We start from the raw sequence: 25,083 nt of genomic DNA on the forward strand, positions 1-25,083 counted from the left end.
CCCACTCTGTGGGTGTTCTCTTCAGTTTAGAGACCATTTCTTTTGATGAACAGAAGCTTTTTAGTTTTATGAGGTCCCATTTATCTATGCTATCTCTTAGTTGCTGTGCTGCTGGGGTTTCATTGAGAAAGTTCTTACCTATACCTACTAACTCCAGAGTATTTCCTACTCTTTCTTGTATCAACTTAAGAGTTTGGGGTCTGATATTAAGATCCTTGATCCATTTTGAGTTAATCTTGTTATAGGGTGATATACATGGATCTAGTTTCAGTTTTTTGCAGACTGCTAACCAGTTTTCCCAGCAGTTTTTGTTGAAGAGGCTGCTATTTCTCCATCGTATATTTTTAGCTCCTTTGTCAAAGATAAGTTGCTTATAGTTGTGTGGCTTCATATCTGGATCTTCTATTCTGTTCCACTGGTCTTCATGTCTGTTTTTGTGCCAGTACCATGCTGTTTTTATTGTTATTGCTTTGTGATATAGTTTGAAGTCAGGTATTGTGATACCTCCAGCATTGTTCTTCTGACTGAGTATTGCCTTGGCTATTCGTGGCCTCTTGTGTTTCCATATAAATTTAACAGTAGATTTTTCAATCTCTTTAATAAAAGTCATTGGAATTTTGATGGGAATTGCATTAAACATGTAGATTACTTTTGGGAGTATCGACATTTTTACTATGTTGATTCTACCAATCCATGTGCATGGGAGATCTCTCCACTTTCTATAGTCTTCCTCAATCTCTTTCTTCAGCAGTGTATAGTTTTCCTTGTAGAGGTCTTTCACATCTTTTGTTAGGTTTACACCTAGGTATTTGATTTTGTTTGAGGCTATTGTAAATGGAATTGTTTTCATACATTCTTTTTCCGTTTGCTCATTGTTAGTGTATAGAAATGCTAATGATTTTTCTATGTTGATTTTATATCCTGCTACCTTGCTATAGCTATTGATGATGTCTAGAAGCTTCTGAGTAGAGTTTTTTGGGTCTTTAAGGTATAGGATCATGTCGTCTGCAAATAGGGCTAATCTTAAAAATTTTTCTTGGTATAGATTTATAAAATTACAATTCCTGGGTCAAAGGAAATGGACATTTTTAAGACTTTTAATTAATATTGTCAAATTACTTTTTAGAAAAATTAAAGCATAAATGCAAATTTTTAAAACAATACTTAAGCTCTTGAGTTGTAGTAATTAGTCTCTTTTGTGAAAAAAAAATCAATGTGGCTGTATAGTCAGAAGTTTTTAGATACTTTTATCCTCATTACTGGGGAAAGAGAGAGTGCAAAATACCAGCTGAGCCCTGCCTAATACAATGTGAAGATTTTTTTAAAATATAGATTTCACTAAAAGATGGTACGATTTTTTTTTTTTTTTTTGGCAGTACTGGTGTTTGAATTCAGGACCTTACTCTTGCTAAGCAGGCTCTCTACCACTTGAACCACTATACCAGCCCCTAGATGGTATAATTTTAAAGTATTTTCTGCTGCTGTGTTCTTGGCAAGCCCCTCCCCCTCTTTTTTGTCACTGACCTTGGGCACTGTTTTCCACTCTGTGTGGGAAAGCACGTACTTCTGTGTGCATACGTGTGTGGCCTGAGTTATGCTAGACACATCCTCCAATATCTGCCTTCACTCTTGGTAAAGATAGCTTTTTCTTTGATCTTTTTCTTTTTTAAACCAGAGAATTGAGGTGGCTAACCTCATTCAGAATAGCCCATGTATATCCTTGAGGAGATAATTTTTGGACCTAATATATCACCCAAAGCATGGATACCTTAGGGAGAAATTTGATTTTGTTTTCAAAACAAAGCGTTTTAAAACTGTAAAGAAGGTAGATAGGCAGGAGGAGGTGTTTCCTCGAAGGTGAAGGTGAAGGTGATGCTTCCTGACACGAGGCCGCCCATGGACCCTGCCTTGTAGGAGCTTGGAAACTTGATCTTTGGTGGCAGTTTCTGCCACTCTCAGAGCAGAAGTGGGAGGACGAGACCAGTGGCCTTGAACACCTCTGCTCTTCCTCATCTGTTTACCTAAGAACCCAGAACCCAGGGGTCGGTGAGGTCAAATAGTGGATCAATGCAAGTTAAACAAGTTACTTGCTGTAAGAAGAAAAACAATAAATGCATAGTCCCCTCCCATTTTTTTTAACTACTCAATTGACCCAATGAAATTCTCCCCCCTTCCTCGCATTTGGTATTTGGGTGGTGTTGATGACCATTTGAGACAGTGGGGACAGAGTGGTGACTAGGACAAAAGAGCCAGATAACACTTGAAGTTTTGGCTGACAGTGGGGTCAGAGGCCAGAAAAGCAAACCAAGATCAAGGGACAAAGATAACTGGGGACAAAGCCCACGCAAGCAAACACCGGTCACCAGGAGAATGGCATGGACTAAGGAGTCCATGGGCACATGACCACCCAGTCTGGGGGCTACTGGGGCAGAGGCAGCTGCTCCACAGCCCAGCTGCACCCTCTCTTGTTTCACTCTGGTAGATGAGAACCAGTCCTTCTTGGGTTCTGACAGGAACCCTGGAGGTGCTGAAAACTGGATGCAGCTGGAGGGTGGAAGAGGGGGCAGCAAAAATCCAGACCTTAGGCCAAGGCATCGCCCTGATAGTGCTTTGGGAAAGAAAGAACTTTATTGCTTCTTGTCCAGGCTACATTGGGTTTTAGGAGTAGCTGGATTCTCCCCAAGAGAAGGCCCTGGGAGCAGGTTCTCCATGTGAGAGACCCCACGATAGTCAGCTATTTCTGAAGAACCAGCAAAAGAAACAAAGTTAACTGGAGATTCAACCTTTGACGTGGGCTTCTTTCCGTCATGTCTTAGCGAGTTTCCCAGGAGCAGAGCCTGAGACAAAGCCTTTTTGCAAGTAAGTTTATTTGGGACACGATCTTATGAAACACCAGATGTGGGAAATTGAGTTGTCGAAGGAAACTGATAAAAGATGCATGATTGAACAGATTAGCACTGTGGGCAACTAGGCTCAAAATCCCTGGAGAGCTCTAGGGACAGTGGAAAGCAAATTCTAGAGACAGGGCAAAGGGAGCTGAGTCATCTATCCATGAATGGTTGGGAGCCCTGGGTGGGGGGATTTCCCAGGAGGTGTTACTTCTGGGCTTATTCTCACTTTGGTTGTGTGGGTTCCAGTGGCCAGACAGAGCCCCTAAGCACAGAGTGAGGGTGCAAATGGTGGAAGCCATTCTGGTTGGTGTGCATGGCAGAGGAGGGTGGCAGAGCATGAGTCATTAAGGAAACTCTACATTACCTTGCACAGGTATTCAGGATTCTGTCTCATTACTTTCTGCCCCAATGGTGATTATTTCATCGACTTCATCACTCAAGAGACAAGAAGCCAGACAGGTGCGTAGGTTCACACCTGTAATCCTAGCTACTCGGGAAGCAGAGACTGGGAGCATTGAGGTTCAACGCCAGCCCAGGCAAAAAAGTTCTACAGACCACCTATCAACCAATAAAAGCTGGGCATGGTGGCCTGCCTGCCATTCCAGCTACACAGAAAGCATAAATAGGAGGGTTGTGGTCCAGGTCAGCTCCAGGCCGAAAGCAAAACCCTATTTGAAAAATAACAAAAGCAAAAAGGCCTGGAGGTAGAGAGAGAGAGAGGGAGAGAGAGAGAGAGAGAGAGAAGGAGAGAGAGAGGAGACATACACTTCCCTTGGCATTGCAGTCTCCAGCCCTTCCATCTGTTTTGGTGGTTTTTGTTGTCAACTCAGGAATGTATCTCAAAGAGTGAGTTTTTTTGTACTAATCACTCCTTTGTACAAATCCAGGATTATAATGCAATGCAATATGAATTATGACAATTTCTGAGGCAGCAGAATTTCTGACTAAAGGAATGGAGGGGGAGAACTCAGTGGGCAGCCATAGAACCACACAGATCTATGTGCCAAGTTCGTAATTTGTGAGATAACAGTCTTCTGACAATTTTGATGTATGTTTCACATAATCATCTATTATCTTAATTTGTAACATTTCTTTGAAACTCACCTGAGGGCATGTTCTTTCAGAAGCTCAATTATGTGCACTTAGTTGTTTGACAACACTTTTGGCAAATGGTTATTGAGACAGTAGGACCCAAGTTTTCGACAGCAGGATGTAGCTGGAGTCCTGACAGGTGGTGGCAGGGAGTGGGTGGGAGGGGTGGGGACTACACAAACCCTGGAGGAGACAGAAGCCTTTTGGGGATTTCATGAAAAATTACAATGTTTTGAATAGTATGGAGACTGAGTCGTCTTGACTTTTTTAAAAAATATACTTTTCTTTTTAATTGGCACATAGCAAGTATATATACTTATGAAGTGCAATGTGACTTTTCAATACATGTATATGTCTGGTCAGCTCAGACATATCATTTCTTTTTGTCAGGAACATTCAAGTCTTCTTTACTAGCTATTTTGAAATATTCAATAACTTTTGTCATTCGTAGTTATCCTACTGTCCTACAGAACACTAGAAGTTATCCTCCCTTCAACTGCTTTTGTTGCTGTGGTGTTTATCTGTGGATATTACCCAGATTACAATCTGGGATGGGGAAACTTGTTAACACTTATTAGACAGGAAAAGAGGCAGGTCTCTTATGCCTGCTTTGTAGAAGGCCACAGGATTTCTTATATCTGCTTCTGCATTTAGTTTGTTGTAATATGTTGCTGTGGTTGAAATACATGAAGGAAATCTGCTCACACAGATATATGGGGGACGAGAAAGAGCAGTTTAAGAGGCTTCCAGCGTGGGGTCACCGTGGTTGAGCTGCATCAGCTCCAGGTGCAGAAGGATGCCATGGTGAAGGGCATGGAGAAAGAGAACATCCGGGAAATGCAGGGCCTGAGGTTCTGGTGCTGTGAGGACAACCAAGCAGTCAGTCCGTGCAGCAGGTGCACCACTGGATTCATTGAGCACTGCCATGCACCTCTGGCTCAAGTCCAGGCCTCGGTGACCAGTGAGTTGGAAAAGTTCCAGGACTGCCTAGCCCGGTGCACCTTTTTTTGCAAGGAGAAAGCCAAAGATCCAATTGATGCAGGGAACAAGGCGCTTCAGGTGAAGCAGCAGTGACAGAACTGTCTTGCCTTGAAGGGAATGAGGGTTTTGATGGTGTCATATTAGTATCTGGAAACAAACACTAAAATAGGAAAAAAAAAAAAAGAGGCTTCCAGAGAGTTGTGAATATTTTCCTTCAATGTCATACCCATGTTGACCCAGTAGTTCCCTCCTTCCTTTCCTCACTTCGTCCTCACTTTAACCATTTACAGTGTCTGTTCACATTGTTAATACAACCATCACCACCATCCACCACCAGAGCTCTCCCTATCTTATGAAACTGAAACTTTGTTCTCAGCAAATACTAATTCCCCATTCCAGTTCTATAAATGTGACCACTCTAAATATTTCACATATGTGGCACCCTCCAGCATTTGTCATTTTGCGAGCAGTTCATTTCACCTAGCATGATGCCCTTAAGGCTCAACCCTGTGGAAGCTTGTGCCAGGATTTCCTTCCTTGTTAAAGCTGAATGGCACTCCATCGTATGTGTACATGCACAGCTTTAATTTGCTCATTAGTTGATAAACACTAAGCTGATGGGCACTTCTGGCTATTCTTTGGCTATGAATGTGGCTGCAAATATCTGATTGACTCTGCTTTCCATTCTCTTGGGTCTATACCAGAGGCAGAATTGCTAGATTGTATAGTAATTCTACTTTTCTTTTTTTACAGTAACTGCCATACTGTTAAGCATACCATTAACTTCAATGATATATTACATTACAATTGATTGGTCTGTCTTGCCCTTTGAATAAATTTTTAACCCACACATGTTTCTTAAAAGAGTATGCATGGGTCATTTGGAAAATATTGGTCACTGATTTATGCAGAGCTTTCAGATGGTGATTCATTATAATACAGTATAGAAGAATCAGACTCATTAAACATCTCTGCTGATATCTTCAAAAAAGTCTTTAAAGTATTGTGAAGCTGTCAGGTTTGTGATGGCTGATAGGTTTTCTAAAATTCTAATTTTCACTTGAAAGCTTGTGTTTCATTCTTGGCAACAAACACTGTCAATTGTTTTCCTTGAAGTGACAGATCCCTTAGTTCATTTTCAGGAACATGCCCCAAATACCCAAGTCTGAATGATTCACTATAGCTTGAAATCTTTCATGTAATAATGACATCATACGGAGGAAAGAGCTGAGAGCTCATGGCTCAGCTCAAGCCATGGTCCAGTACCTTTCTTTAAGCCAAGGCCTTGGTACACATGTAGCAGAAGCATCTTCTGTGTTGTGTTCTCCATTTCCTTCCACAGGTTGTTAAAACATAGATGTTCACATATTATTATGATCCCTCCCTTCTTCCTTCCTTCCCTCCCTTCCTTCATTTCCTCCTTCCTTTTTCCAGACAGGGTTTCACTATACAATGTAGGATGGCCTGGAACTCAAAATCCTCCTACCTCAGGCTCCTGATTAGCTGGAACTACAAGCATGCCACCACCACACCCAGTTAAAAGGATTATTTTGCTGTTCAAAAATAACACAGAGAGCCAGACCCTGGTGGCTAATGCTTGTAATCCTAACTGCTTGGAAGTCTAAGATTGGAGGACTGAGGTTCCAGGCCAGCCCAGCAAATAGTGCACGAGACCCTATCTCCAAAACAACCAGAGCAAAATGGACTGGAAGTATGGCTCAAGTGGTGGAGTACCTGCTTACAAGCACAAAGCCCTGAGTTCAAACTCCAGTTCCACCAAAAACCCACCAAAACCAAATCAAACCAAATAAACCAAAAAACCCAGAATCCGGGTGCAATGGCACATACCTATAATCCCAGCACTGGGGAGGCTGAGGCAGGATGGTGAGTTCAAGGCCAGTTGGGCTACATAGTGAAGCCCTATCTCAAAAACAAACAAAACCAAAAAAGCCGTATAGACCTAATAATAGAAAATTCACCAACTCAATTACATGACCATAAAAACCACAAATAACTTCACTATCTATAGAATACTTTTAATTATAATTTGCTATCTATGCTTTCACATAAATACCTCATTTCTATAGATTTATCCCCATATTTACTTTACTTTTTTTTTTCTTTTTTGATGCAGGGTTTGAACCCAGGGCCACCACTGAGCTACAACCCCAACACCCATATTTATCTTTCCAAAAATAGAAACATACTAAACAAATTATTATATAGCTTGCTTTGTTTGTAAACAATATGAGAAAAGTATTTTCCATACCTTTAAACATTGTTTCTTTGGTGGTACTGGAATTTGAACTCAGGGCCTTGTGCTTGCTGTCAGGTATCTCTTGAGCCACACCCCCAGTTCCTTTTGCTTTAGTTATTTTTTCTAATAGAGTCTCCCATTTATATACCAGAACTGGCCTAAATTGCTATCCGCCTATTTACGCTTCCCAAGTAGCTGGGAATGTGACAGGTCACATCGTCATGCCCAGTTTTTATTGGTTGAGATGGGGTTTTGCTAACTTTTTCCCTGGGCTGGCCTCGAACTGTGATTCTCCTGATTTCTGCCTCCAGAGAACCATTAAATAATCACACACATATTATTTTCAAATGAATGCTTGTTGTTGCCTCGTATGGCTACATCAAACTTGATTTTAACCAAACTTGATTGTTGGCTGCATTTGTCAACTTTCTGTCACTAAGAGCCACAGGCTACTTCTGATGTAAAGACAGATGTATTTTGATTCAGTTATGAAGGTGCAAGTCCAGATCGAGTGGCTCCATTGGTTTAGGTCTTTGGCTGTAGGCCCATACTATGGTGGAAGCACATGGTGAAGAAACTGTGCACATCTCCAATTGGAGCAGAGACTAAGAGACTGGGCTACCACAATCCTCTTTGATGGCACACCCCCAATGACCTCAGGATCTCCCTTTAGGCTCCACCTCTTAAAGATCCACAGCACCTTCCAAAATTGCTTCCCTGAGGACCAAGCCTTTACATATGCACCTTTGGGGAACACTGTCTATATCTAAACTATAGCATCACCGATTATAAAAATTTTGTACTTACCATTCTTCTACTTAAACTATTAGATATACATTTTCTTCATTACTATACACTCTTAGAAGTAGAGTTGATAGATTATGGAATCTTCATGTTTTAATCTAAAAATGGATGTTGTCCAATAGTTCTCTTAAACAGTTATCCATGTATTTTCCCACAGGATTCTAGAAGAATGCTGAGTTGTTGGATGCTGTTCTTTGACCTCTAATTTTGTGTGCTCTCCTTATACCTGTGTTGGAGTTCTTATCTCAGCCTGTCCTCTAAGGAGGAGGATCTGCTCAGACTGTTTGTCGTTGTTCCCTGTTCTCTGACCACTTGTGTACTACTCCTCCTCTTTAATACACACACACATACACACACACATACACACACACACAATTTCCAGGGAACAAAGTTGATTATCAGATCAGCTTCAGCAGAAGCTCACTTATTCATTCTGTGTTGTTGAAATACCATATTCCCTTATTTCTCAAGTCTGAGGTTTTGACACTCGAATTTGGTGAGAGACACAGAAGACTAAAATTCCCAGCAGGCTGAATGTATTGGTACACACCTGTAATCCCAGCACTCAGGAACTGAAGCAGCAAGATTTTGAACTGGAGGCCAGCCTGGGCTATTTAGTGAAACCCTGTCTCAAACAAAGCCACCACCAATAAACTCCTAGCAGCTGTGGCTTCAGACTCTCTTCCTCTATACCCTGTGAAGAACGCCACATGCCAGAGTATCACTTTTAAGCTCACTATAAGTCTGTGAGTCTTGCTGAGTAATAACTTGGTGCACAGGAAAAACAAACTCATCCTACTTGAACCTACAGTTAAGCCAGACCAACTTCCTCTAACATCCTCAGGTTTGAACATTTGTTTGTATGCCAAATTTGTAGAAAGAGAAAAGGAGTCCATTTTGACTGTTTTTTTTTTTAATTACAAGTTGAGTGTCCCAAAATGCTCCAAAATCTAAAACTTTTTGAGAGCTGACACAATGGGACTTTTTATGCACAAAATTATTAAAATATTATGAAAATTACCATCAGACTATGTATGTTATAAGGCGTATGAGAAAAACAGTTTTGTGTTTAGACCTGTGCTCATCCAGGAGATGTTTCAGTATGAATATGGAGATACTGCAAAATCTGAAATCTGAACCATTTCTGGTCCTATGCATTTTGGATAAGGGGAACCTGCATTGTTAGGTTTGATTGTGGTAAAATACATATAGAATTTACTAATTCAATCATTTTAAAGTATATTGTTCTTGCTCTTCCACCTGGCAAAACAAACTCTCCACTGTGTAATGACGTAATTACTCCCTATTGCCTCTTTCCCCCGGCCCAGGTCATCTCCATTTTACCTTCTTTTTCTACTCTAAGCTCCTCATATGGGTGACAACATACAGCAGGTGTCCTTTTGTGACTGGCTTATGTCACTCGGCATGATTGACTGACTCACTGGTTTTCACAGCCTGCTCTCACTGGCCTCTAGCAGACTGTAGCAGGGTAGTTTGATTCAAGGGGAGAACTCCAGGATTTCCATGTCCTGAGCAACTTTGGTCAGGAAAGGGATGTATAAATGATATTCTTGCTCTTGAGAAGGATAATTTGCCTAACATTTCAGAAGAAAGGTCTCAGCATTGTCAGTAATGAGGATTTCTGTGAATGTCTATTTGAACAACAAAACCAGAACTTGAGGCTTCTTTTCTTACCGTTTGCATGGCAAGGAGCACATCACCTGTTAGCAGGAAGAAATCCAGAGTCTCTGGACTTCACAGTCTTTTTATTTCCTCCAAAGCTGAAGGACTGCTCCTTCCTCTTGGCTAGTCTTGATCAACTCTTCTTGTTTCTGAAGAAGACTGACAGGATTGACTCTGACCTGTACAAATTCAAGTGTAGAACAAGCTTTCACACCCCTGTACTATGTTAATGATGTTCCTCTTCCTTATAGGTCGGGTAAACTACCTAAAAAGTCTAAAGAGTCCAGACATGCAAAGGACGGCAGAGTGTGCTGCGTAGAAGCTGAAATGGTCTGACTAAAAGAGAGATTGTTTCATAGCAGGAGTATTTGACTTTCACAAGGATTCCCTGAGTCCTAGGCATATTTATTCAGAGTTGTAGCTGTGGAAGCGATACTCATCGCAATTGTGTAAACCTATGATGAAAATGTCTTAACAAATGCTTTCTGAAAACATTTTGGGGGATTCTGCAAGCAAAATCTTGAAAAAGTTCTGCTCTTGTTTACAAATGATTTTGGAAGAAAATGATTCTAGTAATCTAGTTTGCTGATAAGAAAAATACTCAGTTCTGACAGGTAAAAAAACCCCACTACATTGGAGATCACTTTAATTACATGGAATACATCACAGCAATATTAAAAACAAAATAAGAGATGCTTTGCAATATAATACATGAAAAAAGCTCCTTTGTGAAACACAGATTCAGGGATAATTATAAAAATGTTACTAAACAAAGTAAGTATGCAAGACAGGCAAAGTGGGTTATGATCAAATGGTTGTAAACTCAGCAAGTGTAAGTTTTAAAAAGGCCTTTCCTCTTGGTTAACAACAACACCAACAATAATAATAATGATAGATGAAGCTATCATTCACTACCTTTTAAGCCAAGCAATCAAATTTAGCAGAATCAGCCCATGCATTTCATCCAGGATTGCAAAAGTGGATTAGGCAAACCCTACAGGGAGGGGACAGCCTGTGACCTGCTCCCAACCACTTATTAGAAATTTGAAGGCGTTTTCTGCTTTCAGATCCTTATCACATTTTCTACTTCATTGCAAAAGGGAGATTATTACAATCCCCACGGGAGCCAATCTGAGGTTCTCAGAGCAAAGAGGTTGCTTGACTCAATTAGAAGAATATTTGATGAATATCTATAAGGAGCTCAGAGCTGTGGTGGGTGAGACCAGGTTGTGAGATACAGAAATGGTGACTAAGGCAATGTACTGGTGCTTAAGTTTATGGTTGTTTGAGGGAAAGGAAAGATGAACATGTAGGGAAGAGACAGCAGGGATGAGATGGAGTGTGGAATATGAGATGTGCTGGCTGTTGTGTGGAATATGAGATGGGTGACCACCTTCCCATTCTCCATTTTTTGCCCAGCCCAGATAGCACCCACCTTTCATCTCTTTTTACTGAGTCTTCCCTCCCCTCCCTTCTCCCTTCCCTTCCCTTTGCTTTCTTCCCTCCCCCACTCTCTTCTTCCTTTCTTTTCCTTTCCTTTTTTTCCTTCTTGACTTCCTGAATTTCAATTTCTGAAATGAGGCTTCTTCTCATTTCTATTTTCATTTCCACATTATTCCTGGCTTGGGCTATTTTTTAATCTGAAAGAATACTTATCTTCAGGATGATACAGGCTTTAGTTTATTAATCTCTAAATATCTGTCCTGGAGCACTGATAGTTATTGCCTGTATCTGACCCTATTGGTAACAGAATGAACCTGTCATTTCACTGAAATATTCCATTTCATGGGAAACCCAGGCTTTTGCACACAAGAACTTATCAGAGTGGTTAATTTGAGCATCACTGAATGGCTGAGTGGCTTAGTTCCCCTCTCTCCTTTTGTTTTTTCTATGGCAGAAGAAAGGAACTGAACCGTGTGTACCCATCCCTGAGAAGTGTGAGCGTTGTTTTTCTTCACTGTGAGTACCAGCAGGTGTCCCTAAGTGACTCTCTCCCCACGGCAGCAGGGACATGGTGGGATTCCTTGGAGCAGACAGGCAGGCCCCTTCACAAGTGTACACATCTAACCTGCCTTTTGTCTACAGCATGAGTTGAAGAGCTGCTGGCCCTTTCCAGGATCTATCTTAGACCACGCATGGCTTCGAGTCCCCCACTGTCCCTGTTAGGCTGGAACTCAGGCCTTGGACACACAGAGATCATGAACACCTTAGCTGAGTGGAGTTTCAGACTGGAAAACTGACCCCAAGTCCTTGGCCCAAAGAGGCCTAGAAAAAGGAGAACCCCAGGGAGGAATAAGGTGAATATAAGTAGGGAGAAGGAAGGGGACTGGGGGAGAGAGAGAGAGAGAGAGAGAGAGAGAGAGAGAACTCTGCTGTAGGCCCAAGTGAGTGGTTGGGGCCTTAGGCTTCAAAATTCAAAAGTGCAAACGGAGACTGTGATAAAGGTCTCCCACCTCCTCAGGTAGGCTCCTGCTCCCAGGGTTATGGCTGGTCTCCTTCTAGGCATCTGCTACTTCTTGTGCATTTTCTCAGAGTTATATTAGGCATAAAAAACAAATGGGGTGAGCTGGAGTAATGGCTCAGGAGTTAGAGTACCTACCTAGCAAGCATGATGCTCTGAAGCCCTGAGTTCAAACCCCAGTACCATAATAAAAGAAACGTAGCAATAACATTTTCCTTTAAAAATAAGTAAATGGATATTTATATGTAGTTTTTTTTTTCAGCACTGAGGCTTGAACTCAGGGCCTCAAGCTTGCTAGGCAGGCCCTCTCCCATTTGTGCCACTCACCAGCCCAGACATTTATATGTAGAACATGTTTGTAACAGTGGAACTGCTCTATGGCACTCCAGGGAGGAGGGAAAGGAAAGAGAATGACAGAGAGTCAACAATATCCAAACACATTACATCTGAGGATATAATATGTACAAAAAGCTGATGAATAATGGTAGTGAGAGGGAAAGGGTAAGGGAGAGTAATGGAAGGGGTTGAACTGACCAAAGTAAAGCATATTCACAGTGGGGATACACTGAGAAACCCCTTGAACACTGACTTTGGAATTAATAATGAAAGACAGGACTGTGGAAAAGGTACAGTGTGTGTGTGTGGGGGGTACTTGTGGGAAGGGGGGGTGAATGGAGGAGATGAAGGTGAAGGAATACAGTTGATTGGCTTCATATACATATGAAATAGAACGATGAAATGTCTTGCGATTGCTTTGAGTGGGACAGGGAGGGAGTTTGGGGGGAGATGATGGGGAGGGATCTAATCAATGTACAATGTAAGCCTATTTGGAATTGTCACAATGAATTCCCCCTGTAAATGAATATATGCTAATAAAAATGAAACAAAAAGATTAAGTAAAACAAATGAAAAAAATATAATGGTATGTATTTTTTTGATTGCCAGTGAATCTGGGGTATATTATGAGCTAAATCAAATCACACTTGCTCCTGGAATAGTTTTACAATAAACACATTTAAAATCTTCAAAGATTTATTCTCAATTTTAAATTCTAGATGTATTCAAAAAGCTGTATTTAGCCTAGTTCAACAAACTTTTGTTAAACCTTACTCTGCACCAGACACTATGCTGGATGCTGAGTAACAGACACGGCTGTGACAGGGAACTTGCCTTCTGGTGCTCACTGTTCTCCAGTTAGAGAACATTGGTGGGTAACAATAACAGCTGTCAGAAAAGCACCATGTTGGAATTGGGGGAGTAGCTCAAGTGGTAGAGCACCTGTCTAGCAAATGTGAGGCCCCACGTTCAAACCCCAGTGCCACCAAAAAAAAAAAAAAAAAAGAAAGAAAAGCACCCTCTTTTAGGTGACTATTACCTGTCAGGTATTCTCATTGAGGGTTTTTGCATATTTCATCCTCATACTGTATAAGGCCTGTATTGTTTTCCACATTGAACAAAAGAGAAAGCTGAAGTTCTTGGAGCTCGAGTCACCTGCTCAAGGTGACAGATGATAAGTGGTAAGTTAGGGTCTAATACTTGCATTATCACATTCCAGAGCTTATACTGTCATTGTGAATGCCACTTTCTGATACACAGAAACCCACACTATTAGAGCAATGTGAAACTGATTGTATTTTTGTGTCTATTTATGTGGCATTAATTAGGAAGGATTTTTTTTTTTTTCAGTACTGAGGTTTGAACTCAGGGTCTGAACCTTGAGCCACTCCACCAGCCCTTTTTCTTGTGTGATGGGTTTTTTTCGACATAAGATCTTATGAACTATTTGGCTGGGGCTGGCTTTGACCCGTGATCTCCTGAGTAGCTTGGATTACAGGTATGAGCCACTGGAGCTCAGCAGGAAAGTAATTTCTACAGCATATCCTTATTCTTACTGTGTTTTTCAACTATTGTTCAATAAAGAAAATTAAATTAAAAAAATAAGTAAATGGAAGTCATATATATGTATAATTGTTTTAAATTGATATTTAAGTGTTCCATTTTATATCTAGAAGTTTGTTCCATATTAATACATAGACATTCTATCGCATAGATTTGCATTTTAGCAGTCACCTCTGCACACGTATTTGTCTGCCGTTACAGCCAAAGCTGAAATGTCTCATTACGCAGTTAGGTAATTCCACCAGTGGGAATGTATGTTTATCTGTAGAACAGATTCTGAGGAGTGGACTTTCTGGACAAGGGCGCATGTGTTTGTGAGCTTGATAGATATTTGCCACATTGCTCATATCAATTTCCACACTGGCAATTTATGAGAGAGCCCCATAACCACTTCTTAATGGACCCCTGGGACCTTATTGGCGGTTGAGTGGGGACTGTTAAGGTACAAAACACTGAAATCCTTTCTATACTGAGGTGACCATAGTTTTGGACTAACAAAATAAGGACCCAGGCAAGTGTGCTTATAGGGAAAACAGGACAGAAGCTTTATACTTGAGAGTATTGTGAAGGCAAAGTCACGTTCATTGCCAAGCTCAGGTGCTGTGAAAATGCTAGCAGGGAGCTGTAACTTACCGGGTAGGTGTCTACTGTCTCAAGTCCATTTGGGCAGAATGTGTACTAAGACATTTTAGAGGCTGGTTTTCTATGGCCTCATATTCTCTTTGGCTAGAGGATCGATTGATTCTTAGCTGATTTTATTTTATTTTTTGAAGGAAGTTGGTGAAGACCAACTTCTACAACATCCGTGAGCTCAGCTGTGGCACAGGTCCCCCTCTGTCATTATGGCCACATGTACCTGATGTGCAGATAGCCCGAAAATGCCATACATTCAAGTATCTGGACTGTGGGGTAAGGGCAGGGGACATGAACTAAACAGATTGTTAGATTTAATTGACTGGCTGCTTAAATTGATGAGACAGTTCCATTAAAATGGTCGATCCAATTAGGCTTGGAAGATGATTGAAAATACAGGATCAATTGCTTCTAGCTTAGTGTTTTCATTCAGTGTCGGCTTAGCTATGGGAATGCAAGGCACAGTCATCTTGTCTATCCCTCCTTTCAGCACCTGGGTGGCCTAAGTGACTGGGGCTTCCAAAGTGTGTCATTTAATCCTAGGCAAAACCAGCAATGGAAACACATGTCCTGTAATAACAGCTATAAGGCAAGTTTACTGTTGCTTTTATTGTATTTTGAATCACAGAGGGATGGGGGCAGCCTAATCTTTTTAAAAGCTTAGACTTTTAAAAAATCTTAATCCAGTTCTGTAAAACCGCCAGTATATGTGTATTATGTGTGTTTGTTGTCATTATTTTATAGGCGTTTTCTCCCAGGCTAATCACCCAAGAAACTCTTGGTTAATTTCCTTAAAATCGAGTCACAATGACCACCAGGTGTAAGACAGAGCCATGTTATTTGTCATTGGTTAAACAACAAGCATCCTGCTATGATTTGAGCTATGGATCAGAACAGGATTTAACATTAAACATTCCCAATTGGAAATATTGCTCCTTATCAAAATAGATGACCTGAGCAATGTTAAATAACCTATTATATATCAACATCGTGCTTTTTCACTGGGAAAGAAAATAGCTATACCAAATTTGAAAAATAAAGAGAAGGAAATGAAAATTCCAAGTCTATGCCTCCTGCTAAATTATTACCTACCACTTGATTTTTCTCTGGGAAGGGGTAGGTACAAATAAAAGGAAATCAAATAAACCTGTCAAACAGGAATGTCGAGAGGACGCTTTCCAGAAAGCATCCAGGCACAAGCCATTGGAGGCTTTTCTAGTCTCGCCGTGGACACCAGCTGATTGGCATCTCCTTTCATTTGGGGGATTTTTCCTCAGATGCACATCTTCACCACGAATCCTCGGAGCACCTGGGCCTGTGCTTTCTCTCATATCATCTCTGATGATGCCTTTTGCAGACGTGGGGGAAAATTCTAGTCTTCTTTGCTAATGTTTCACATTAACTCCTCAGGGTCAAGAGATTAGGAAATCTGTCTCCATGTGACAGAGTCAGGCAGGCATCCAATTTCAGTCCCATGGCCTTTGTGGGAACAATTGCCACTGACCTGTCTTTGGGGATGGGGTGAAAGGAATTGGCTTTTCTTTTTTTTCTTCTGGTGCTATTCTTTCTTTCTTTACACATATATTAATTGTCCAAAGGGGTTGCATGGTGATATTTCTATACATATGTATAATGTATATTGATCATACTCATCCTCCTGTTACTCTTTCTTATCTCTAAGGATTTTTGTTTTTGTCTTTAGTTTTTTGAGACAGGGCCTCACTATGTAGCCCAGGCTGGCCTTGAACTTGTGATTCTGTTGCCTCAGCATCCTGAATGCTGGGATTTATACATTTGTGCCCCACAATGACTGGCTGCCTGATGCTAATTATTCCTTTTTTTTTTTTTTTTTTTTTGCGGTGTTGAGGTGCTCTACTATTTGAGCTACATCTCCAGTCCTTTTTGCTCTGGTTATATTGGAGATAGGGTCTCACTTTTTGCCTGGACTGTGAACTTCCTATTTTAGGCCTCCTGCTATAGCTGGGATGATAGGTGCACACTACCATGCCCACCTATTGTATGAGATGGGATCTTGCTAACTTTTGGACCAGGCTGGCCTAGACCCACAATTCTTCCAACCCCAGCCTCCCAAGTGGCTATGATTATGAGTATGAGTCACCAGCATCTGATGCTATTTTTTTTCCTTCCTTCCTTCCTTTCTTTTTTCTCTTTTGCATCACTGGGATTCAAACCCAGTGTCTTGCACTTGCTAGGCAGGTGCTCTGCCACTTGAATCACTCACCCAGTCCCTGATGCTATTTCTTATTAACCAAATTCTAACAAATACTCCTCTTCACAAATAGCCACTTAGGAAGCCTGCTCCCGCCACTGAGTTCAGCATTGACATATCTCAGTGAAAGAACCAAGCTCTCTTTTAGTACAAATAGTTTTACATACTCTATTTGAAGGAGAAAAATAAAATTGACAAGAGAGTAGAAGGGAGATAGTGATCTTTAATGGCCATCAGCTCACTTCCTTGCAGATGCATGCCAGGAAGGGAAAAACACCTACTATGTGCCATGCACTTCTGCTCAGCTCACAGCATTTAACCAGGGCATTGGAAATCGAGTCACTGTGAAAGAAGGGGGTAGATGGGAAAGAGGGGGTGCTTAAAGCCCAAGCACCCCCTTTGTAAAAGTATCACTCAGTGGCAACAGTTACAGTCACAAAGCTTTACACATCACCATTACTTTCAAAACCTGACCACTTTCTCAAACAGAAACTCTGTAACCATTAAGCAACAACTCCCTGACCATACTCCAACCTCCGTTATATTTTCTGTCTCTAAGAATTGGACTACTCTACATATGTACCTCAGATACATGGAATCCTATAGGATTTGTCTTTCTGCCACTGGCTTTCTTTACTTGGCGCAGTCATCCAGCTTCATCCATGTTGCGGCGCAGATCAGAAGTTCCTTCCTTTATAAGGCTGAGTAACATCTCTTTGGTAGACAAAACGTGAGCCCTTTTGTTTAACTGCTCTAGGAGGAATGGATACTTGGTTTGTGACCACCTTCTAGTATCACAAATAACGCTCCTAAGACTAGGAGTGTGCAAGCACCAGGTAGAGTCCTTGCTTTCATTTCTTTTGGGTAGGTATTAAGTCACGGTAACTTTGCTTTTAATAGCTTCTTGGGCTAGGTGCAATCGCCCATGCCTGTAATACCATCTACTCAGGAGGCAGGAATTGGGAGCATCAAGGTTCAAGGCAGTCCAGGCAAAAATGTTAGTGAGGGAGGCTGAGGATTGAGGTTGACCAGCCTGAGCCAAAAGTTTGCGAGACACCATCTCAACCAATAGATGGGTGTGGTGGCACATACCTGTCATCCCAGCTACAAAATAGGAGGTTTATGTCTGGGCAAAGAGTGAGACCCTACCTCCAAAATAACCAGAGCAAAAAGTGTTGGAAGCATGGCTCAAATGATAGATCTCCTGCCTAGCAAGTGCAAAGCCTTGAGTTCAAACCCCAGTAACACCAAAAAAAAAAAAAGTTACTGAGACCCCCACCTCAACCCATAAATCAGGTATGGTGGTATGTGCCTGTCATCCCAGCTACACAGGAGGCAGAAGTAGGAGGCTAGCCATAGGCAAACACTTGAGACGCTATCTGAAAAATACCTAAAGCAAAAAGTAGTAGAGTGTACAAATAGTAGAGTGCCTGCCTAGCAAGTGCAAGGACCCGAGTTCAAACTCCAATACTGCTAAAAAAAAGAAGGAAAAAAAAAGAAACAAACAGACAGAAATCTTGGCTTCTTGGGCCCCTTGTACAAAGTCTGGCTCTGCATCACAGAGACAGAAGCAGCAGAGTCCACATCAGAAAAGCCAACTGGGTGTTAGCAGCGAAGGGATTTTGTTTTGTGTTTTAAAACTGGAGACACATTTTAAGGGAAAAGATCCAAATAAAAGCAAATGCTCCATTTCTCCTTCCTCCCCTTCCCTTCTCATTCTTCTCTGTGTTTCTGCCTCCTCCCCTCCCCCAGTGGATCACAGCCTTCCCTCTTTCCTCTCCAGCATGTGAAGACCGACTGGCCTCTGTGTTTATAAGGCCGCTCTGCCATGCCATTGCTCCTCTAGGACTTCATTAATGCCATTTACGATTCCCATAATAACGAAATCATGCTGTTCTCCAAACACCAGGCCTTGGAGAAGGCATTACCCTGGTGATCAAAACCAAACTTAATTCTAATGGGTTGCTTGCTGTTTCGATCTGCTGTGAGGAACTCCCTGTGTTCTGGCAGTAAAAACAAATTAAATTAAAGATCCCTATTCACCAAAGGCCTAATTCTAATTTTTGCAAAGTTTCCATTAAACAATGTTGTCTACAGAAAGTGCACACTAACATTTTCTCCCGGGAACTGCATGGAAAGGCAATTCCAATAGGAGAATCATTAAATCTAACCATTAATTTTGTGTCATACCCTTCTAGCATTTATTAATAATATTAGGAAGATTCCAAAGACCTGTCGTCTTTGAATTCTGTAAAGCATTTATGGAAATTACACTTCATTGGGGAGACGTGATTGCTGAAAATCAGAGCTGAACAAAACAGTTGATTAAAAGGGAACTTGCACTGGTAATGAATATGGTCATGGAGAGTTTCTTCCTTTTTTTAATGGCATAGAAATACTTCAGGTAACATTTTAGCATTGTTTTCCCCTGTAAAAATCTCAGTTCATGCATTTTTTTTTCTTCTGCCCTTTAATGATGGTGATTTTCTCCTTGTCTTTGATTTAGCAATCCTCAAAAGCAGAGTGTCATGTCTGGGAAGAGGTGTGTGGCAGGCATCCTACTCTCATTTGGTGGTTGGTTTATTGCTATTGCATGACAATGGTGAATTGTTCAATTTCTTCCATTCCACTGTATTTGAAATGGAGTCCGTGGTTCTCAGAGAGTATTTCCCAAGTACACGTGAGCTGGCCTGTGCTTAAACCAGAAGGTGGAGAAATTGACAGAATAAGAGATCAAAATTTGCTGAGTACCTATTAAGTGATAATGGCTAGCAACTGGATGATTTTATATTTTAGTTTTTTTTTTTTTTTTTAGTGGTCCTGGGGTTTGAACTAAGACCTCACATGTGCAAGCAGAAGCTCTACCACTTGAGCCACTCAGCCAGCTGGATGATTTTATAGATGTTAAGAGAATTTAGGATAACACATACATAAATGGAAATGTCACAAGGAAACTCCCTGTGTAGTGATCTTAAACAAACAAAAATGGAGAACAGGAGGCAGAACATGTCCTGTCTAGGGAGTTGGTACCAGTGGGAGTGGGGAGGATGTAGGCAAAGGGTGTGGGAGGTTGAATATGGTACAAATACTGTGGACACATGTATGAAAATGGAAAAATGAAACGTGTTGAAATTATCCCAGGAATGAGGGAGGAGAGATGAAGGAGAATGATGGAGGGGGTGAATTTCACTATGACACATTTTATATATTGTTAAAACTTGTAAATATCACAATGTACTCCCAACACAACAATAATAAAAATAAATAAATAATTTAGGGCTGGAGGAATAAGCCAAATAGTAGAGTGCCTGCTTAGCAACCAAAAAGCCCTGAGTTCAAATCCCAGTCCCATACACACACACATACAAAATACCAAAAAAAAAACTTAATCGTCAGAGCAGAACTTCAGTGTAGGTACTTTTATCCTGTATTATGGACAAGAAAACTTGCCCAACGTGATTACAGCTTAAATGTGGCAGAACTGTCATCCATTCATGCGTGTGTCCCTTGAACCATTTTTTCAGCACCTATTTTGCACAGGCCCAGTGTTGGGCTCTGAGGTTAATAAACAGTGAGCAAGAGAGATCTTTTTATCATCCAGTGAGGGAGAAAAACCATAGATGCAATCACAACAGAGAGTGCACACCAGAGGTGAAAGGACATCTTACACTGGGAGACCAGGGAACATTCCGTAAATGTGAAGATGAATCTGAGAGCCAAAGTGTTAGAAAGAGTAGGCAGTGGGAGAGGAATGGAGAGGGGGAGGGGTAGTGTGGGCAAGGCAGCCCCTTAGAGGATCTGTCACACTGAGGGAAGTCAAAGTTTGTCCCTCTAGCTGGTGTGTAATTTATAAGGTTCAGCAGTGACTCATTTCAAATCTCAGTCTCTTCTCCTTGCACTCGTGAACTTGGTGGGAGAGTTCATGAACATTGTTTGCACTGAAGCCCCCAACCATCTTGGCCTGCAATTTCTACCATTAAGGCTCAGATCTAACACACAGGTTAAGGAAGCTCAGTTGGTAAAGTCTATGCAAATATCCCCAAATCTGAAAGCCTCTGAACTCTGAAACACTTTTTATCTAAGCATATTGAATAAGAGCTACTTAATGTGTTTCTGAGATGAGCATCAAACTCTAGTGCTCCAGGAAAATTCCCATCCACCTGAACTCTGGATGTGGCAGCCCATGGTTAAGTGCTTTGACACTGTGCACCTGCTGTCCCTGGGTCCACTGCAAGGGCACCATTCAGCCTCAGGAGCCCACAAATCTATAAGCCCTTGGCTTTTGGTAAATGAAGATCTTGGAGGTAAGTGTGAACCTGAATTCATGTGGTTGTGTGTGTGTGTGTTTATGGGGGGTGGGACAGCTCAGAAGGGCCCTCTACAGTTCCCCTTGGGAAATTCATAACCCTGGAAAAACAGGCATTGTGTGCCCAGTGTAACTCTGCCTGGGCTAAAATGGGTGTGACTGAGAAAAGAGTAAGCCATTATCTAGATGTTTCTATCTATGGAAAACAAAACTATCTGGGCCAGAATAAAGTCTTAGAGCTACATCATTAGGGCAAGCAAACAAAGTTATCCTGCCCATTGAAATGGTTGTACAGAGAATCATTTCTGTGGTGGGCTGCTAGAATCAGAGAAGCCAGAAGTAATGGCTCACCAGTATCTCTTTATTGTTTTGGTTTGTTTGTTTGTTTTGAGACAGGGTCTCACTATGTCACTAGCCTGGAACTTGCTATGTATCCTAGGTTGGTCTTGAACTTGCAATCCTCTTGCCTCAGCCTCCAAGTGCTGGGATTACAGACTTGTACCACCACGCCTGGCTCTAGTATCTTAAAGAACTTTAAGCTGTGCGGTCCAGAGTTCAGGTAGGTGGAAGGTTTCATGGAGCACTGTAGCATTGATGCTTATGATAGATACATGTTGAGAAATCCTTATCTGAAATGCTTGGGACTGGAAATATTTCTGATTTCAGAATTTTTCATATTTTGGAATATTTCGCATGGACTTCACTGGTTAATCTGAAAATTTGAAATCCAAAATGCTCTGAAATTGCCAACAGAACACATTGGTGCTCAAAAACGTTTAGATTTTAGAGCATTGTAGATTTTTGGATCAGAGGTGTTCAACCTGTCCTGCCAGCCTCTGATAGCCCTTTTCTTCCTCTCCATGTGTGTATTCCTCTGGTTTCCCTGCCTGAAGACCCCTGGAGACCTATGTCTTCATATTCTGCTCTGATGACCTTGAATTCATCAGGGGATTTTTCCCTTCCCTCTTCCCACCTTTAGGTCGCTCCCCGCCCCTCCCCTCAAAAAAACCCCAGAAACTAAGCTGTAGATTGATGGGAAAGTAAACTGCTAAAAAGCGATCCCAAGGAAAAGTTGGAGGAAGGTAAAGAGATAGTGTCTGTAGAGGAATAAGCATGCTACTCCCTTTTTATAGGTGAAGAAACCAAGGCTTTGGAAAGGAGCACATTTTCCCAAATGTAAAGTGCCAAAACGAAAATTGGGGTGACTTTTGCATTAATAATCAAGGTCAACCTTTATAGAATGCTTACCCTGTGTGAGAACTCTGCTTAGCGTTTTAGTTAAGCCTTGTGAGATCTTTGTCAGGCTGATGTCATGCACTGCAGATAAAAGACATGGAAACACACACTTTAGGTCTATAAGCAGCAGAGCCAGGAATTACCCCAGAGCCCACATTGGGCTGCTAAGTTATACTGTCTTTCAGCATCTGCTCAATGGGGACTTGCAGCTTCAAGACACACCTGATTCTTTGCAAGATCTTATGATGGCTTATTGCAATTTTCTAGTGCTTCCCTAGAGACCTCATCACAGTTCCTGACTGTGTTAACCCTCCAGGGATTCCAGGTTCCAAATTTTAGCTGCTTCAAAGACTTGCATGTGTTTGTGGTTCTCTACCTTTCCACATTTGGCACATGAAATTGCATTTATACCATCCGAATTCCATACTAATTGACTGATTGAAACAGGATTCTATTTCAAGCGTGCTTTGTAATTGAGCACTCTCCCCCTGGCTATAGCTTCAGGTCATCCATATAAAAGAAAAGACAAATCTTGAAGTCTTATCTCTTTCTGAGAGAGTAACCATAATTTGGCTTATTTCGCAACTCTTAGAGTGAGTTCAAAGCTCAGCTAAATTACAAAGGCTCCAGCTGTCACTCTGGAAGATGCCTTTTTGTACATCCGTCTGGAAAGGATTTGTTCCCAAGGAGGCCTCTATACCTTATAGATATCAAATGCTGCTTGGGATGGATGGGCTGGGACTTGGAAATCCTTTTATCCCTTTAAGATTTTCTTTATAATTGAGGTATCCTTTGATAGTATTTGACCTGTACTGACTTCTTCTAACAGTGCTAGACCTACAGAAGAAATGTGGATGCTGTGTCTTTTGTGGGAGGTAGCTGGAGAGGAAGAATAGCCTTGTGGGTCTGCAGTACTACTCAAAGTGTGGTCCCCTGAGTGATGTTGTTCCCCAAGAGGAGCTTGCACCAAAACATAACACAGCTATGGGACAAAGCACCCTGCCTAGCTCAGGTGCTGTTTCTTCATACCAAGCTTTGTCAATGAAGGAAGCAGTGTGTACATTTCCAATGTGGTATAAACTTCTTGTCTTCTATGAGTCAATATTAAAAAGTTTGGAGTCTACCTACTTTGTGTAGCTCTGGTTTTGAGCACAAATTCTGTAGCCAAACTGCCAAGATTCAAATGTTATTAGTTGGGTGAATTGGGATTGGTTACGATTTCTTTGTGACTCACTTTCCTGGCCTACTGATGGAGAGTAACAGTAGACCCTACTACTGTTAAATATGTGCATATGTGTATACACAATCACACAGGTATATGTACACATAAACACACACACATATGTGTGTACACAATTCACACACACATGTATGTGTGGCTGATGTTGTTTGTCAACTGGACTGGATTGAGAGATGCCTGGGACTTTAGGAAAGCACACTTCTGGGTGAGTCTGTGAGGACGTTTCCAGAGATGATTAATATGTGGACAGTAATTGAGAGGGGAAGACCCCTCCTGAATATGGCATCATCCAATAGCCTGGGGGCTTGGATGGAATGCAAGTGGAAGAAGGAGGAAGCCAGTCATCACTCTTGAGCGACTGCATATATTGTGGCTGGCATTGCCTGTGGATATCAGACTCCAGCTTTTTCAGCCTTTCCAGTGTGGTCTTACACCAGTGATTCTCCAGGGGGCTTCCAAGCCTTTGGCCTTAGACTGGGCCTGCATCATTGGTCCTCATTGTTCAGAGGCTTCCAACTTCTTGGACTGAATAGCTCCCAGGTTCTCTGGCTCTCCAGTGTGCAGACAACCATTCTTGAACTACCCAGCCTCCACTCGTGTAAGCCAATTTAATAAAGTCCCTTTTATAATTGCATATACTCTGTTGGTTCTGTTCCTCTAGAGAACCAATGACTACTACAATATGTGTATAGCAAGGAATACACACACACACACATGCATATATGTATATATGGTGTAATTCTTGCTCTCTGTATATCTAGAGAGAGAGAGAGAGAGAGAGCAAGAATTATGCCAGTGTCAATGATGCCAGTAATAATATCACTGTCAACAACCACATGTGTAAATGGAACAACCAGTATGGTCTTGCAAGGTCATCTCACAGGTGTGTGTCTCCTTTGAATCAAAATGTTTGCAGAATGACTGAGCTGGTTAGCAAAGAAAGGAGATGCTGCAGCGTGGCTTTATGGTTGACAGGCATTTGATCTACAGAGTTTCATCTACTGATTTCTAAATTGCCACTCTGTTGTCATCTATCTCTGAAGAGGAATAGGGGATCCCAATTAAGAAGTGACAGGATTTGAGGAAGGAGGACAATGTTCCAGTCACTTTGCTCAGCTGAGTGTAGTGTCAGAGTTGTGAGCCCCATGAAGGTTGTACTTGTCCTACAGCAGCTATTCTAAATGTCTGTCACTGAAACCAGCAGAAATGCACAAGTGTTCATATCACACAGGTCTTAAGGTCCATAAATTAGCATGTAGATATAAAAAAGGAAAGTGACCTTACGAAGGTGCCACTCCCTTTCTTAGCACTGGCTCAGCACAACTTTGCCAAGATTAGCTCTGTGCTTTTGTTTAAAAAACCCAAAATGG

At 41.5% G+C, this 25,083-nt stretch overlaps 1 long non-coding RNA gene across 2 annotated transcripts; it reads left to right on the top strand.

The window, feature by feature from the left end:
- The first annotated feature begins 1,006 nt into the window (after positions 1 to 1,006).
- On the top strand, positions 1,007 to 14,036 carry LOC141413825 (uncharacterized). 2 transcript variants are annotated; one of them, XR_012438755.1, is made up of 4 exons: positions 1,007 to 2,859; positions 3,265 to 3,350; positions 9,960 to 11,667; positions 11,794 to 14,036. It is a non-coding gene; the product is annotated as an uncharacterized lncRNA (long non-coding RNA). The 2 variants fall into 2 exon arrangements; XR_012438756.1 differs by having other exon boundaries at positions 11,606 to 11,667.
- The last annotated feature ends 11,047 nt before the right edge of the window (positions 14,037 to 25,083 follow it).

This window comes from Castor canadensis, chromosome 11, assembly GCF_047511655.1.
Source record: "Castor canadensis chromosome 11, mCasCan1.hap1v2, whole genome shotgun sequence".
Lineage (NCBI taxonomy): Eukaryota > Metazoa > Chordata > Mammalia > Rodentia > Castoridae > Castor > Castor canadensis.